The 16851-nt window shown below is 38.5% G+C and overlaps 1 long non-coding RNA gene across 1 annotated transcript; it reads left to right on the top strand.

The window, feature by feature from the left end:
- Positions 1–8592: 8592 nt before the first annotated feature.
- LOC123521244 lies at positions 8593–13236 on the top strand. Its single transcript, XR_006679716.1, has 2 exons — positions 8593–8677; positions 13037–13236. It is a non-coding gene; the product is annotated as an uncharacterized LOC123521244 (long non-coding RNA).
- Positions 13237–16851: the final 3615 nt, after the last annotated feature.

Genomic DNA, 16851 nt, shown 5'->3' with positions numbered 1-16851 from the left:
TGAACAGTATTTATACAAAAGCTAGAACCTTTAAAGATAATATATTAAAGAAGTATCTTCTAGTAGTAATAATTTCTTTACTATATTTCAATTTATTTTAAAATCTAATAAAGGCTGAAAAATATAATAGTTTGACTAGAGATCAAGCGAGTTTTTTTTTAAAAAGGCAAGAGGCCAGAATTTATAGGGCATACCATTCCCTTCATATAGATATGGCAGGTATTTGAGTTAACATCACCTATCCTGCCCTCCATAGTCTGATTCAAACTGCATTTCTCACTCTTTAAATACATAAGCAATATTCAAAGTACAAACCATATTTAAGAGTTTTCATACAATGCATAATTCCAAAGATTGCAAGTTTATGGTAGTAATATCCCAATCAAACAAATAAACATAAAAGAACATTGATACAGTCTCAATTATTTTGAGACAAGTTGCTAGCAGAATTTTAGTTTTTAATATGCTGTTTAAGTTGCACATATGTTTAAATATATACCATTGTTATAAAATATAATTATAATTATTTTTATTTTTTTACCTTGATGTTGTCTGATTATACTGGAAATTATTAATGTGCTTACCTAAAACAGAAAGAAAAAAAGCATCCTATTAGTTTCAAAGGGTTATTATCCTGAAGTTTTCTGTGGACAAAATAAGACATAATAAAAAAAACAATCTTATTCCGGCTTTGTTTTAGCTTTGTACCCAAGAAACCTTTATTTTGTAACACAATCAAGTGGAATATGCTATTTCCCCACCTGCCTGGACAAGAGAGCCTTTACAGCTGTCTTTGCAGCAAATACATTTGTCTGGAGTTGAGGCTTCTTCTTTGTCAGTTATTCTCTGCCACCAGCACAAAATGAAGCAATGAGGTAATATCAACAATGCTTTGGTGGGACTGTATTCCTTCCTCAAAGATCATGGAAGCCTTCTTATTACAATTGCATAATTCCTAGTCTGCTACAATATCAATCACTTTGTGTACATCACTTGCCTGGGAGCCTTTAGGATGCAGGTCTGTTTAGAATTGGAGTCAGTTCACCTTGAACATGATGAAATGCCCAAAGGATTATGCTGTCTCTGAAACACATGGGCAATGATAGGACTATGGGAAGACTGGAGATATGAGTTTCTTCAATTTTATTTTTTGAACCCAGAGGAAACACTAAATAGACTCTTGGTATTCTTGCACAAAAGAGCTTTAATGATCAATCAGTGAACATTTCCTTGTCTTTACTACAACCTACAAAAGAAAAAAAAAAGCCCAGATCTATACAGCATACCCTTGTAAGTTTATTTTTTTTATATTGCCCATACTACTTACTAGCAGCTCCACTTAAGACTGGTGAACATGTTTGCTCCTATAACGATTTTCAACCTTGGATACCCTCTATGGGACCTTGGTTAGGATTGCTCTAATTTGGAATAAGTAAGTGAGCCCTATGAAGCTAGTCATGTTAATGTTCTAATATATAAAATATCAGCATATTAATTTATTTGGGGTTAAAAATATAATAAATATTTTTCATTAAAAGCCCTCAAACTAACATCAAATTCACAGCCATTGAGTTGATGTTGACTCGTAGCAACGCTATAAGACAGAGTAGAATTACTCCTATAAATTTCTGAGTCTGCAAACCTTTACAGGAGTAGAAAGCCCCATCTTTCTGCCAAGGAACATCTGGTGGTTTCGACCTATTGCCCTTACAGTCAGCAGCCCAAGACTCATTTTAAAACTATTCATGACAACTCATGGAGACCATGTAGAACAGGGTATAGACTCTTCTGAGTTTCCAATACTGTAACTCTCACAGAATAGAAAGGGCAGTCTTTCTCCTGCGGAGCAGCTGGTAGTTTCAAACTGCTGACTTTGTATGCATAACCACGAAGAGACCAGAGCGCCTTTAAAAACCCCAGCATACTCCAATTTATAAAAAATGTAGCTGCTTACTCTTGTGCATGTTTAAAAATTGTATTTTATATTCGATGTTGCAGGCACGAGCTTATCACCCATTGAATTCTTTATTGGTATAGCCACTAGTGATTTGAGTTCCATGAAATAAGATATATTTATTTTTCATTTTACACATCTAGCACAATGTTAGATGCAGTAGGATGTAGTGTGATTTCTGTGGAATAAATATATAGGAGTATGAAGCAATAAATGAACAAATACCATAGAAAAACAAGTATTAGAGGTCAAGCTATTACTGAATACAGGTATGTATCACTTAACATCCTCAGTAAGTCCAGTGAAATAGGTCATCAAAGAACTTGGACATTGTGTGAAAACCATATTAACATTTTATGCGAACCCATTTCTGGTTGCCCCCCTTGCCCCTGCTGCCACTGCTATTGCCCCACAACTGGTGGTGTTTCTGGAACTAACGCAGAGGCAAGAGAGAGGAAGCAGGCAGCTAGGAAGAGCAGAGGCCCTAGCCTAGCCTGCCCACCTGCAGGCCCACAGCTGCACAAAACCAAAAGCCCATGTCCTCTGCCTCACCTCCCTGTAGACCCGACACGTGGTCCTGTGCTGCAAGAATCTGGGTTTGAGGGTATCAACCCGGAAATACAAGGGAGGAAATAAGAAACAAGGCAGTGAGCCTCTATTCCTTCTAAACAGCACCTTCTATGGACCCAGATACTAACCCTCAAGCGTTGAATGTACACCACATAGGGTATACGCCTTTCTTTGGCTATTTCCTTTGCTCTTATTTGGTAAAGCTCAGAAAACATCGTTTCACTATTTTGTAAAAATTAAAACTGTAAAAAGACAACAAGGAAATTTTATAGCTCAATAAACTGGAACGCCACATCAGCAGGACATTGGAGAGCGATTTTTGGCAATTTTAGGCAATGTCACACAACAATTTGAGATTGCTATTTACCAATAAAAATTTAATTCATTTTGCATAATGTCTGTTTTGAGAGGTGGATTTTAAATTGGAACATGCTAATTTGCACGATTCAGGTAGGCTACAGTTTCTTGGGTTGTATTTTCTACTAGGTGGACAGTGGTGAAGGAGCAGGTAGTTTCCTTCATTTCCTTTGTACTAATCTCAAAGAAAATAGTGCAGAATTTAAAACATTAAAAAAAGGTCTTAGATACACATAGCTCTTGACAACAGACATACATGAATGGCGTATAGTTATTTTCTACTACAGTGTGTATATATATATATATCCCCTTCCCCCAAGTCCTTTTGTGGTTCTGTCTGTTCTTGGATTATACATCTTGGAGATAATCTAGGCAGACTGAGCACAGATTGCTTTCTCCCTATATTATTTACAGATTGCCCTGGATGCTTGTGAAAGGCTACCTTCTTAATTCTTAATTCCATAATTGTAGGAAGATTGGAACTCTGAAAATATAACAGAAAGGAAAGTTCTCTCCATTATTATATAATAAGGTAAATATGTACTATAATTTTCTTAGCACTGTATTATATGAATACAATGTTCTAATATTAATTTTTTCTTTATGTCTAATATGCTCAGAGCACAAATCTGCCAGGTGGTTTTCAGAAATCTCAAGCCTATTTGTGGACACTCCAAAAATTATTTTGATATGATTATTTACTATTGTAACATGTTTATTAATACTTGTCTATAAAATATGTAGATGCCAGCATCTATTAATCTACTAATTTATTAATCACTATTATTGCAGTATGTACTAACATTTCTACATGATTAAAAGTCACAATTAAACTCAAAAGAGAAATATTGGATATAATAACTGAGAGCTAAATGCAAAAAATGTAACTTTTTACATTTTTAAGTTTTATTAATTGTAGAGATAATGTTTTACATTTTTCCTGTTCTTTATTGTCCAGAATATTTATTTCACTCAATTCATTCATGTATTTTCTTTTACTGCTTTCCAACCATTTTTTTTCCTTTTTTAACATTTTATTGGGGGCTCTTACAGATCTTATAACAATCTATACATCCATTGTGTCAAGTCCATTTGTACATATGTTGACATCATGTTTTTCTTTCTACTTGAGCCCTTGGTATCAGCTTGTCATTTTTGTCCTCCCTCCCCCCCCACACCCTCCCTCATGAACACTTGATAATTTATAAATTATTATTTTCATATCTTACACCAATTGCTGTCTCCCTTCACCCTCATTTCTGTTGTTCATCACCCATGGTGGGGCTGGGGGTTCTACGTTAATCATTGTGATAGGTTCTCCCTTTCTCCCCACACCTTCCCCCTACCCTCATAGTATCGATACTCCCATTATTGTTCCTGAGTGGTTTATCTGTCCTAGATTCCGTTTGTTTCCAACTCTGATCTGTACCAGTTTACATGCTCTTGTCTAGCTAGATTTATAAGGTAAAACTGGGGTCATGATGGGGCAGGGGGAGCGGGGAGGAAGCATTCAAGAACTAGAAGAATGTTGTACATTTTGTCAATGCTATACAGCACTCTGGCTGGCTTGTCCCTTCCTTGTGACCCTTATATGAGGGGATGCCCAATTGCCTACAGATGGGCTTTGGGTCTCCATTCGAACCCCCTCCCCCTGCATCCACATAGATATATTTGTTTTGTGTCTTTTGATGCCTAATACCTGATCCCATCGGCACCTGATCGCACAGGCTGGTGTGCTTCTTCCTTGTGGGCTTTGTTGCTTCTCAGCAACGAAATAGAATTCTACTTATTTATCTTCAAGCCTTTAAAACCCCAGATGCTGTATCTTGCAATAACCGGGCAAAATCAGCTCTCTTCACCACATTTGCTTATGCACTAATTTTGTCCTCAGCGAGTGTGTCGAGAAGGTGAGCCTCATAGAATGGCAAGTTATTAAAACCCAGTGATCTTGCATTGAGGGAGTACTTGAATAGAGGCCCAAAGTCCATCTGCTACCTTAATATTTAACATATAATACATGTACATATATCGATGTCCCTGTCATTGTATAAAAATATATTTACATATCTGTGTGCCTATATTTATACTTCTATAAATGCCCTTTGCCTCCTAGTCCTATCCTCTATTTCATTTTACATTTTACTTTTTCCTCTTGTCCCAATATCATGTTCGGCCTTCATTTTGTTATCAGTAATTCTTCTGGGCTACATTGTACTTGATCAAGCCCCACCAGGCCTCCTACACCCTCCTCACCATTGATTTTATCTCTCTTGTTGTTTCCTTGTCCCTGGGTTTGTTGAATCCCCCTTCCTTTCCCCCACTTCCCCCTATCCCTTGTCCCCCTGGAACCTTGGTCCCATTGTTTACTCCTGGGGATTGTTTATCCTGCCTACCTTATATAGATAGACATGTTAAAAAAAAAAGCCTATAAATAGTTCCAAGTCTGTCTGTTGACATTTATAAATTATTTCTGATCAAGTCTACTTTGGGGAGTCCTTGTATTATTCTGAGTACTTTTGAGAAACAAATCCACAGAAACTCATGTATAAGAGAAAGTTTTATATAAACGTTTAAGTGTGCATCAAGAAAACATCTCAACCCAGTGCTGCCCAACCCCACAAGTCCAACATTAACCCACATGTCCGACACCAATCTACAAAGTTCTCCTCCATCTCACAAAACACACACTATGATGCTGACTGCAGGAGGAAATCTGAGTCAGTGAATGTGTAAGCATCTCAGCGCTGGCAGGGATCTCCACATGGCTGCGCCAGCACCCAGGGCTGCATCTGGGTATGCCCATGTGGCTTCTCCTGGGGGATGTCTTACTGGAAGTAAGCCTTGCCAGCTGAAGCAGGGAACTGGCTAAGGTAGCTGTACCCTGGTCCAACCATCAGAAAGCAAGGGACCTGAGAACTAGAAAGGCGAGGTTCACTGAGCCATTTATCCCTCTGCCCCTCAATTAATCTCACATGTGTTTATAGGCCAGGTTGGCAATATAAACTAACTACCTCACTGGTGGAGTCCATTGCTTTGTTCCCCTTGCTACTCTGCTACACTCCCTTCATGCTTTTCCCCAGTGTGCTAGAGTCAGACTGAGCACAATTCCTGCACTGTTTCTTCATTGTTGTCCCCCATAGTGCTATGGATCAGTTAAGGGATGCTGTGTCTTGTGGTGGGGCTGACTCTATGGTCCTCTCTATGCCCTGGCTGCTCCGAGCAGTAATACCACCCTCGGGGTTTGGTGGGCCAGGATGTGTTCCACTCTCTCTCTGTCTCTCCTTCCCACTTAGTTTGCTCTTATGTGTTCTGAGCAGACCTGCCCCTCTCCCCGAGCTGTATCTTCAGTGCTCTGCTCTGCGGTGCATTGTTCTGGAGAGGGTGTCAACATAGCTGGGATTGGGGCCAGCCCTGCCGACCTCTCTGTTGGGTTGATGCTTCATGCTGAAGTATTGGTTTCAAGCCTTGGGGGGAAAATGTAACTTGATTCTTTTAAACCTGTTTTGTAAGTATGCGTGTAATATATATATAATATATCTTCTTGCAGTCTGATGTTCACCTTCCTGACAGGATTGCTGAAGACAATATATATCTATATCTATATCTATATCTATATCTATATCTATATCTATGTCTATGTCTATGTATATGTCTATATCTATATTTATATCTAGATATCTAGATATCTAGTCATCAGAGCAAGCTAAATAATTTATCAGTTTCCTTACTAGATCACACCAGCCTCCTGGGCTATAGCTGCAATATCATTTGGACCACAATTGTGATTGCTAGATCACTGTGAATTGTTTCCAAAATGCTCTGTAGTTTGAATCTTCTTACAAAGATCTTAGGTCAGTAGTTCATTGTAATTTCCACTTTGAACTATTTAACCCAAACCACTGCTACCAAGTCCATTCTAACTCACAGCAATGCTATACAGGCTTTCTGGGGTTGTAAATCTTTAATAAGCAGACAGCCTCGTCTTTCTAATGCAAAGGCAGTGATGGATTTGAACTGCAAACAATACAGTTAGCAGGCCCACACTTAACCACAAAACTAACCCTTTCTCTCCTACCAATTCCTGGATGCTGGGTACATAATTTAAGATAAGAAAGAACTTTAGCTATGTTCCAGTTCAGTCCTAACATATATGGAAAGGGTTACTGTCTCAAAACCCACAGGGGAAGTTCTCTTCTGTTCCTTAGGGCCTCTGTAAGTTCAAATCAATTTGATAGCAGTGAGTTTTGAGCTTTATTGACAGAACTAAAAGGACTAGATACATAGATATTGTATAACACAGCTAAACAATAAGGCAGTTTTGAAGAACATTACCTAATTTTATTTATAACTGCATATTTGTGTGGTATTGTGAACATAAAATTGATTAAATTATCCTCCAGGGACAGATTCACCTATTAACTTTCTTTATTAAGAAAGTTTATTTTTACATACCATGAGAACCTATTGAGATGAACTCATGTATTTACTAAGACTTGATTCCTCAAAATAGATTATTGTCTAATAGAGGAGACACCATTTTAAAGTGACAAATTATATGAATTTTAAATAACAGTTGAATATGAAGAATTCCTTTTTAAAAAGATGATTAATCCTGTTTATGGGTATGGGTGTGTTTTAATACATAATTATGGCTCTTCCCAATTATAGGTTTAGAAATGTTTATCGGACAACATGAATCACATGTTACCTACATACATATATTGTATTACTATTACTCATGTAATCATAATAATTTTTTAATACTTAAAAATCTTCCATTAGCAAAATTAGTAACCTGAAAAAGTGCTTTACGATATAGAACTTGAGTGAAAGCAGGCCCTTGCTCGGGTCTGTAACTTTAAAAGATCTAGACTAATTTTAGCTTTTCATTCTATAAAAGATTAATTTGACTTTTTAAAAAACATACATTGTACAATAAATAAATAATCACCCCAGTGTTCATAAAGACATTGTGCATTTCAACTTTAAGGAACTAGATCTCGATTATGGTGTTTGGTGCCCTCACGTCGATGCTTCTGATGCCCTGGTCCCCTGTGTGTCCCAGAAGGAACCTCCACCCACTCCCAAGTCAGGCCCCCACTTGTCACCCTGAGGCCCATTGGTTCAGTTGCTGGCTCAAGCCACCTCATCAAGCCATCTCTTGAGCCACCTTCCTCTTTTGCGTTGCCCTATTGTATGTGGTGCTTTATCCTGTCCTATTGACATAGCTTCCGGCGTCACACACAGCAGCACACAAGCCACTGCACACGACAAACTGACAAGACAGGGAGCGGCTGTATCATTTATAGTTAGCATAAATCCCAACACAAAACCTAAGGAGAGCATTGATTAAACATGGGAAACAGTTGGTTAAATTAAAAGAAAATGATTGAAAATGCACTTAGTTTTGAACTTTGTGTGTGCTGTGCATTTCACACTCCAGATGTGCTATTGAATGTTTACCTTCTGCTCCTGACAATGATCAGGGCTGATGCTGGAAAGTTTGTGGGGCACACGCTGGTCCTTCTCTCACATTCTAAACAGATTTCAAACTCATTCACATCACCTGCGCTTGTCAAACTTGTTTACAGCATTTAGATCTTCTCGGAATTTGACTTTGCACTGACTTTGAGAGTCACAAGCTAACGAGCAGCTAAATGAAGCGGAACAAAACAACACAAAGTGGAAGGAGCATGAAGTCCAAACCCAGAGTTCACTTAGCATGCGTGCTTTTCTCTCCCAACCTGAGGCATTTGTTATACAAACGGAAGCAAATGGGCATGATCAAGGGCAAAGGTAGGAAGGCTCCTTTATTATCTCCCAAATACTCCGTGCTTTTATATAGGTGCCAGAAAAGGCTGATGTGTTACATTAAAAACCGTACTTGTCATTCATGTTGAACTGGAAAAATAATGCATATTTGAATTTAAAAGAAAGAGAGACTATCAGTCCTGTGAGTTCCTTGGAAAATAGGAAAATTATATTTTTGTAAAATAAAAGGAAAAGATGAATTTTCAAACTTCTAACCACAATGAGATATTTCCATAATTACTAATTTATCTACAATGAGTACATTGAAAGAGGATTGAAAACCAATTACTTTATTCTTGAGGTCATATACTTAGCCTCCTGATCAAGTATCTGTCTTAATGTCTCTATGATATCTTTTTATTGACTGGCACGAAAATAAAAATGTAAATAAGCATAACTTGTGGGGAGAGGATGGTCCCCAACAAATCATCACAGATCCGGTAGGCACAATTGTACAGCGATATTAAGTAAAGATTATAGTAAAGTCACAGAGAGCATGAGGGGTAGAGGAGAGATTGGAATAATGGAGTCAGACACAATTCATGGTTGCATGCTCACCTCAGCCCCACTTGGTGGTCCTCGTGAGGAAAGCCCGGCCCCAAGAGCAGGAGAGAGCCCCCTTTATTGCTAACCAAGGGTTCTATCTCCTTTGAAGCAATAAGGGGCCATACCATAGGCCTACACATCATAGGAAGGTGAGGCATAAGCGTGACAGGAAGGGGAAGAGCTAGGAGTGTGCCCATAGGAATGGGAAGGTCTAGGGGTATACATGTGACAAGATGGGCGGGCCCTAGATTCATAATGGCAGCCTAACCTTGGTCATCCTAGGGCGGGTTTGACCTTTCTGGCATCTCCTACAAGGAAACAGACAAGTACTATCCTTATCAGAAGGGAGTGGGCCCTACTTGTGGGATAAGCAGTGGTGATTTCTTGGCCTAGATGGCTGATAGCTCTTAGGGAGAATGACCCCTGATCTACTCCTGATGACCTCCAAGTGTAGTCATTCACAAGCAGTGAAGTCTGGCATATATTTGGGGGAGACAAGTTGGGAGAAATCCTTCTGTTTCCCACAATAACTGAGACAAACCAACTCACTGCCATCAAGTCCGTGCTGACTCGTAGGACCTGATAGAACGGTGTACAACTGACCCTGTGAGTTTCTGAGACCGTAACTCTTTATGGAGTAGAAAGTCCCCTTTGTCTCCCCCACAATATGAAAGCAAATAATAATAGGCAAAAAAAAATACACCTTAGTTGCTTATCTATAGTGGAAGTTCATACCTTGTCTGCAAATCTTCATCACCTGGAGGATTTTAAAAAACAGATAAAAAACTGAAACAAGTTTTCACAATGTGTTTGTGATTTAATTTGTCTCATTAGCTACTATGATGAGGTGCAATTGGTTACTAGGGCTCTCCTATCCATGTCTTTAATAAAATAAAGTATAGAAGACGATGATTTGGCAATTGGTCAGTTTTGTCATTCTGCTGGGAATAAGAGTGATCCACTACAGAACCAAGAAGAGAAATACCATGAACAGGAAAAGAAGAGCCACCGGGAGACCAGAAAGACTGAGAGGCTGAGGGTCAGACAGACATCCTGTCAACATGGACTGTATACACAATGACTGTATCATTAACATTTTCAATCTGTTAGGTATCCTAAAAAGCCCTCATGATTGTGAGTCTTGTCTATGGTTTCTGTATGATCATTGCAATGGGTTGTCAAACTCAGAAGAGAAGTGGTGGCCAAGTGAGAGATGGTTGGTGAGAGATGGTTGGAATAAGGGAAGATGAAGAGTGGAGGCATGTCTGAATTGTGTCTTGTGGCAATCCACTTTGGGCTCATGTGGACTTGTATTCTCTTCCTTTGTATAGCAAGAAGTCGGACATTTCCCCCAGCTCATTGCCATCTGTAGTGTCCCAGAACACCTGTTGGTTCTAAAGAGCAGCAGTAGTAAGAATCTAGGTGTAAAATCGTAACTTCCTTAAAGGCAGGTTCATTTTATTATTAGAGTGTTAATCTTGTATTCCACTTCTGATAATTACACTGTAATATTCCATGTGTTTGACATCAGTGTTTGTTTGGAGTTTATCCCATGACATGTTTTGTGTGAGGGACACTGTGAATTTATTCCTATATTTGAATATCTACATTATACACTTAACTGAAACACGTGTTTTGTAAAACCATAATCTTTCTTAATATATACATTTAAAAAATACAACCATGGTGAGTTAGTTAATTGTGCCAGCCTGGCCGATAATCACTTGTGGTGCTGGTTGAAAGGCGGAGGGATAAATGGGTGGTGAAGCCTCGCCTTTCGAGTTCTCGGGTCTCTTGTTTTGTGATGGTTGCATCGGGTGCAGCTGCCTTAGCAGTTCCCTGCTTCAGCTTGTAAGATGGATTTCCTACAAGACATCCCCAAGGAGAAGCCGCATGGATCTATCCCGATTCAGCCCTGGGTGCTCCAGCAGCCGTGTGGAGACCCCTGCCAGTGCTGAGATGCTTGTTCGTTCACTGACTCAGCTTTCCTCCTGCAGTCGGCATTATTGCCTCTGTTTTGTGAGGTGAAGGACTTTGTGGACTGGTGCTGGGTATGGGTTAATGTTGGACTTGTGGGCTTGGGCAGCATTGGGTTGGGATGTTTTCGTGATGCACATTTTCTTTACATAAAACTCTCTCTTATACGTGAGTCGCCGTGGATTTGTTTCTCCAAAGTACCTAGACTAATACACATGGTCATCAACATTTAAATTGTTAAAATAACTCACTAATGTTGCTCTCTGAAATTTGGAAATACTACCCAATTATCATTTACATTAATCTTTTTCTCATGAATATATTGAACTCTAAAGAAAATTATCAAAAATATAGGAAAGATAATATGATGGAAGCCTCCAAATCACAGTGAAAAAATTGTTTTACTTAAGTTTAGAATATTTCAAAATCAGCTTAAACTTCACCGAACATGTGCTTTGTCCAGGGGTTGAGATGGCTCCATATCTGAGCGTTCCACATCTCGTGTCACCTGGACACTTGTGATGGGAGAAATAACAGCATGGGAGTTACTTAGGAGGATCACAATGGTCAAAATTAATTGTACGAATAAGTATATACAAGGTGGTATTGCATGTGGAATACATAATTGTGTTTTCCACTGGTGGCACATTTCCTAACAGTAAAAGCAAAATATTCAAACTACTTTGAATGATGCCCGCATTATCTGATACTTTAGTTCACATGAAATGAAAAAACAAATAAAACCATTACACCTATCCTTGTACCACCTAACTTTTCATATTGCTTAACTGAAAACTGTAAAAGCCAGGAAACATACTTACAATTGTCCTCAAATTGCAAGGTGAAAATTTATGTACTTATTTTGACAATGCCTCTGATCTCCTAATGATGCTTTCCAACAGATACAAGGTTATACATATGCAGGAGTACTTTGAATTATTGATCCTTTAAAGAAACTGTATTAACTTCATTATAAAGTGATGGAGCTATTTGTATCCATCCATCCAGCTTTTAAAGTCCCACTCTTTTTCCCAGTGGTCATTCCTTCCAATATTGCAACATTTAAATAGGCAAAACTGTTGCTATTAATGATATAGCTAAAAATGTGTAGCTATGATATTAGACAAGCCTTGGGTTGGGAGTATATCTGAACATCTTTACAAAAAGCCGGTAACAAATGCCACTGTGATCTATATCCCCTTTCTTAAAGAGTCACTTAAATAAATCCTCCTGAGGGAATAGGGGAAGTACTTTCTGTTGACATAAACAGTAATTGATAGGTTTTCTTGAGTACTTTTTATAGAAACGTTGATGTATTACACTTAGGATTACTAGTTAGCTCTCATTTCCTTTCAACTCTTGCCTCTGGATAAGCTCAACTATTCCCAAGAAGAAATACTGATCAAGTACATTTGTCATGCGAGCAACTATAATAAGGTAATTCATCATAGTCTGTCAGAGTCTGATTCTAGAAAGACTGCTGCATTTTTATCCTTACTTAAAAATCTGCTGTCACTCCTGCTGGAAATTTGGTAGACACTTTGGACATGTTTAAAAGCCCTTCCAAACTGATAGTGGCAGATAATTAAGTTATCAGTTATCAAAGCTGCTACTTCTTTTTTCTTCCTTCTTCTTTGTTCCTTGCAATATGAATGATCCCGGGAACACATCTGGCTAGTTTAAGCTGACCTGTTCACAGGGCATAATCTCTCGTTCCCTTTCTTTCTCCTTCTTAATGGTAGCCAGTGACCAATGTAATTTACAATGACAAATGAAGCCTTTCTCAAGAGTCTAATTGAGCAATTCTGTTTTCCTTTCCAGGACCAGACATCACAACACACCGAACTCCATTCACTAAGGTGGTGAGGCCTGGTACTCACCAGGAAACGAGGTCGAGGAAGGATCGGAAGAAGCAATGCATTCTGCCAATGGGTAGCTACTCAGCTCATCTGGTCAAGTCCTTATTCCAGGTGTGACAGTTCTTAGAAACCACATCCAATAAAGTTTTATTTTGATGAGCACTTTGTAAAGCTCCTAAAATCTCATTTTTCTCCCTCTCATTCTCTGTCCCTATCAATGTTTCTGTTTTCTCAGTGTTTTAATCTAAACCCTTTTATTTTTTTTAAAAAGTGCATCCATCTATTCTTGTGGCAATTTTAAACCATTATTGAATACTATCTTTGACATGCTTTTTGAATTAAGGAGGAGTAAGGAGATAGCATAAATACATTTAATTTTACTTCACTTTCAAACATTTCATTATTCCTATCTAAAAATCATTATATTATTAAGTAGTTATTGAACAAATGATCATGCCCTACTGGTGGCAAAATACTGCCTAGATAATTAAATATTAGCTATATAGGCAGATACAGATATACTGCAAATATATGAATCCATACACTAATTTAGATCTAGGAGTCCTGGTGGCGTAGTGGTAGCTGTTCAAAACCACTAGCCTTTCTGCAGGAGAAAGACAGGGCTTCCTACTCCCATGAAAAAATAGTCTCAGCAGCCCACAGGGGCAGTTCTACCTTATTACATAGCCTAGGGTTGCTGTGAGCCAGCATCGACACCATGGCAGTGAGTGTACAGATATAGTTACAGATCATTGTTTGCTCTATTGAGTCAGCCTCCAATTCATGGCCATCTCATGTATAATGGTTCAAAATGATCTCTAGTTTTGTGCTATCTCCCTGTTTACTTAGGATTGCTGTATTTGTTTTCAGGCACCCTAGAGTTTATTCCAACTCATAGTGACCGTATTAACAACAGAATGAAACACTACCACTCTTGTGCCATCGTCACAATTGCTATGGTTGAGCCTACTGTGGCAGCAATTGTGCCAACACATCTCATTCAGGGTCTTCTTCTTTTTCCTGACAATCTGCCAAGCATAATATCATTTACTAGGTACTGGTCTCTCTTGAGACAAAGTTTCCTCATCCACACTTCTAAGAAGCTTCTGGCTATTTTTCTTCCCACACAGATTTGCAAGTGCCCCTGGCAGTTCACAGTACTTGCCATACTCTATGTCAATGTTACAATTCAAAGGCACCTCTTCTTCTTTTGTCTTCCTTATCATTGTTCCACATTCATAGGCGGCAATAGGAAATACTATGGCTTGGATCAGGCACACCTTAAGTCCTCAAGGTGACACGCTTTCTCTCCAATACTTTAAAGAATCTCTTGCAGCAAGTTTGCCCAATGCAAGACATTAATCTCTAACTGCAGCTTCTTTGAGCATCAGTTGTGGATCCAAATGAAATGAAATCCTTCACAACCTTTTTCTATTTACTATGATGTTGTCTATTTGTTCAATTGGAAAGGTTTTGTTTTTCTTTTCATGGAGTTGCAATCCATACAGAAGAATGCATTTCTTTATCTTCATCAGCAAGTACTTCAAGTCTTTGCTTTCAGCAAGCAAAGCTGTCTCATCTGCAGAGTATAGGTTGGGAACAAGCTTGCCTTCAGTCATGATGTCTGTCCAGATTCTTAGATTATTTTCTCAGGGTATAGATTGAAGAACTATGGAGAAAGGGTTAGTGTCAGTTCAGAGCCAGTGTCCAGTAATCCCTGAAAAGTTTGATTATTTCCTTTCCCCAATTGGTCACTCTTGTGAAAGGCCTCAAATCCCTTTGGGGAAGTCTAGAAGAAAGACTAACAGTATAAACCTTCGGTGATGTAGCAGGATCCTCCTTCAAAGGGACCTGGCCCTCCCCTCATTCAAGGGGTTGTGCATCTGTAAACGGGATCAGGTCTGGTAATTGATTGAATGGTCGTGACTCTCTATTCTGCTGTTCACCTGATCTAGCATTCTTCTGCCTACATAGAGCATGTAAATATACAATAAGTAAATAAACAGCTAATTAGTCTATAGAGCAGTACAAATGACTCAGTGCAGCTCAATGCCTTGAGACATCAATAAACTGGAAGTCCTCCAACTCACAAGGGCTGCTGGATGCAAGTCAAGGAAGCAGACAGTTGAGTCTTCTGTAGAACAATTCAGGTAATCTGGCCACAGGAAACAAACAGCAGGGTAGGACAACAACACTCAGCTAGATGACAGGGTCCCACAGTCCCCAGCTCAAGTGATATATACACCAGCAGCGTGGTGAAGCATGTCTTGGAAGAAACTCAAACTATAGCAACACAATCCATGGGTTGGGTGTCCCACAGGAAATGTAGCTCACAACTTGAGGCAGAGAACCAGCCAAGGTAGTCGCATACAGTTCAGATCATCAAAGAACACGAGACAAGAAAGGCGAGGCTCACCGAGCCATTTATCTCTCCGCCCTTCAATTAATCCCATGTGTTCATTGGCCAAGTTGGCACAATAAACCTACCTATCACAGGGTTCAATCCTGATGTATATCTTTCCTGATTTAAAGTATGCAGCATTCCCTGGTTCTGTTTGAACAACTGTCTCTTGGTCTATGTAAATGTTCCATACGAGGAAAATTTAGTGTCCTGGAATTTCCATACTTTTCCACAATTTTTTATGACCTACACAGTAAACAGCCTTTTCAAAATAAATAAAACACAGACATCTTTCTAGTATTCTTTCATCCATTATCCATCTGACATCAGCAATGCTATTTCTCATTCACCAACTTCTGAATCTGCATTGAATTGCTAGAAACTCTTTGCTGATATACAGCTGCAACTTTTGCTGAGTGATCTTCAGCAAAATTCTATTTGTGATATTAATGATATTGTTAGATAATTTATGTATTTTGTTTGGTCTTCTTTCTTTGGGATGGGCAAAAATATGGATCTCTCCCATTCAGTTGGACAGGTATCTAACTGTTCTCCACATTTCTTGTCCTAGGTAAGTAAGTACTTCTAGTGCTTCATCGGCTTGTTGAAAAACTTCAATTGGTATTTTGTCAATTTCTTCAACCTGTTTTTTGCTAATGCCTTCAGTACTCCTAGGACTTCTTTCTTCAGTGTCATTGATTCTTGATACTATGCTACCTCCTGAAATGGCTTGGGCATTGAAAATCATAATCCATATTATTTTCACTAGGTGATGTACAGAAGTTGATTACTTGAAATTTCATCCTAACTTACTTTAATCTGGTATCTCCACTGAGAGAGAAGTGGTAACCTTACATAAGGTATGATTCTGGAAGTAGAACTTGACTCACATGGAAGACAAAAATCATACCACTGAACAACTGAGGACCCTTCTATATAATATTAACAACTCTGTTAAATTCAAAGATAATTTAAATACAAATGAAAATAAACATAAAACATATAAATACATATCTTTACTCTCATCTCATAATTTTGTCTTTTACTGTATGTGATTTTCCAAAGGATGAATCAATATAATTTTGAAAAACAAAGATCTCTAAGTTTGATTATTATTTACTGTATCAGCTAAAAACACTTACTGAATACCTGATGGCTTAACAGTATCTGTGTTAGTCCTGGTAGACTAGAGAAACAAATCCAGGGAGACTCACATGTATATAAGAAAGAGCTTTATATACAAGAACAGTTGAATATTGAGATCAATATTCCAGATCAAGGCCACAAGTCTGATATTAGCCCATATGTCCGATACCAATCTATAAAGTCCTCTTCAGACTCATGAAACACAAGCAATGATGCAGGAAGATCACAGG

This window comes from Echinops telfairi, unplaced genomic scaffold (genome assembly GCF_000313985.2).
Source record: "Echinops telfairi isolate 266 unplaced genomic scaffold, ASM31398v2 ScPeMD7_6;HRSCAF=24_1, whole genome shotgun sequence".
In the NCBI taxonomy this organism is placed as follows: Eukaryota; Metazoa; Chordata; class Mammalia; order Afrosoricida; family Tenrecidae; genus Echinops; species Echinops telfairi.
Note: the sequence above shows the minus strand (reverse complement) of the source record. Positions and strands in the feature narration are given on the sequence as shown.